Source organism: Otolemur garnettii, unplaced genomic scaffold, assembly GCF_000181295.1.
Source record: "Otolemur garnettii isolate 467f Iridium unplaced genomic scaffold, OtoGar3 scaffold00384, whole genome shotgun sequence".
Classification (NCBI taxonomy): Eukaryota; Metazoa; Chordata; class Mammalia; order Primates; family Galagidae; genus Otolemur; species Otolemur garnettii.
In genome coordinates, this window is record NW_003852779.1 from 96,564 (window position 1) to 98,868 (window position 2,305).

Sequence of the window (2,305 nt, forward strand, 5' to 3'; positions counted from 1 at the left end):
TTCAATGATTTCAAAAATAAAATGACCAAAGATCTTTAAACACTGAGGCAAGAGGTTGCAGCCCTCAAAGATCTGAAAAATATGGTAGAATTCCTCAGTAAAAGAATGGAGCTGGTAGAATAAATGATCTCTGACATTGAAGACAAAGCTTCTGAACGTGCCCAAGCATGCAAGGATGAAGAGAAATGGCAAGCAAAAACGGATCACTCTCTCAGAGAGCTCTGGGATAATTCGAGGAAAACTAATATTACTGTAATAGGAATCCCTGAAGGTAACAAAGTGGCTTCACAAAGCACAGAGGCTCTTCATGAAATTATGAAGGAGAACTTTCCAGACATGCCAAGAGAGTCTGAAATTCAGATAGCAGACAGTTTCAGAACCAAAGTATGACTCAACTCAAATAAGATATCCCCTAGGCACTTCATAATTAACTTCACTAACATTAATATGAAAGAGAAAATTCTGAAAACAGCTAGATATAAGTAAACCATAAACTACAAGGGGGAGAACATTAGAATGACTGCAGATCTCTCTGCTGAAACCTTTCAGGCTAGAAGAGGGTGGTCATTGACTTCTCACCTCCTAAAACAAAATAACTTTCAACCCAGGATCCTGTATCCAGCTAAACTGGGTTTCATTTATGATGAATGAATTAAATACTTTAATGACATTCACATGTTGAAGAAATTTGCGATAACAAACTAAATTAGCCTTCCAGTATATTCTCAGATCTATCCTCCATAATGACCAACACAATCCTCCACCACATAACTAAACTCACACAGAAAATTTAAATCAAATTCCACCTTCCACATTGGTGAAAGGATTAAAGATGTCCACTGGCCTTTCAAAAAACTTGATACCCAAAATTCTACCAGGTTTATCAACATTCTCAATCAATGTGAATGGCTTAGATTGCCCTCTAAAGAGGCACAGGCTGGCTGACTGGATACAAAACTCAGGCCAGATGTCTGCTGCATACAAGAACCCCAACTTACCCTAAAAGACAAATATAGACTCAGGGTAAAGGGATGGTCATCTATATTCCAGGCAAATGGAAAACAGAAAAAAGTAGGTGTTGCAATTTTATTTGCAAATACAATAGACTTTAAACCAATAAAAGTAAGAAAGGATAAACACGGCCACTTTATATTTGTTAAGGGTAATACTCAATACGATGAGATTTCAATCATCAGTATTTATGCACCCAACCAGAATGGACCTCAATTTATAAAAGAGACACTAATTGGCACGAGCAACTTGATTTCTCCCAGCTCCATCTTAGTTGGTGATTTTAATATTCCTTTGGCAGTGTTGGATAGATCCTCCAACAAGAAGCTTAGCAAAGAAAGTTTAGATTTAAACTTAACTATTCAGCATTTGGATTTAACAGACATCTACAGAACATTTCATCCTAACAAAACTGAATGCACATTTTTCTCATCGGCCCACAGTACACACTCCAAAATCGACCAAATTTTAAGTCACAAATCTAACCTCAGCAAATTTAAAAGAATTGAAACTATTCCATGCATCTTCTCAGACAATCATGGAATAAAAGTTGAACTCAGTAACAACAGTAATCTGCAGACTCATACAAAAACTTAGAAGCTAAATAACCTTATGCTAAATGATAAGTGGGTCAGAGACCAGATCAAGAAGGAAATTATCAAATTTTTGGAACAAAACGATAAAGAGGATACGAGTTACCAGAACCTCTGGGATACTGCAAAGGCAGTCCTAAGAGAGAAATTTATAGCATTGCAAGCGTTCCTCAAGAGAATGGAAAGAGATGAAGTTAACAACTTCAATGGGACATCTCAAGCAACTGGAAAAGGACGAACACTCCAATCCCAAATCTAGCAGAAGGAAAAAAATAACCAAAATTAGAGCAGAATTAAATGAGATTGAAAACAAAAGGATTGTACAACAGATCAATAAATTAAAAAGTTGATTTTTCAAAAGGTCAGTAAGATAGATAAACCTTTGGCCAACCTAACCAAGAAAAAAAGAATAAAATTGCTAATCAATCAGAAATGGTAAAGATGAAATAACAACAGCCCCCTTAGAAACTCAAAAAATCCTTAATGAATATTACAAGAAACTTTATTCTCAGAAATATGAAAATCTGAAGGAAATTGACCAATACTTGGAAGCAGAACTCCTTCTAAGACTTAGCCAGAAGGAAGTGGAAATATTGAATAGGCCTATATAAAGGTCTGAAATAGTATCAACTACACAAAATCTTCCTAAAAAGAAAAGCTAAGGACCAGATGGCTTCACATCAGAATTCTACCAAACCTTT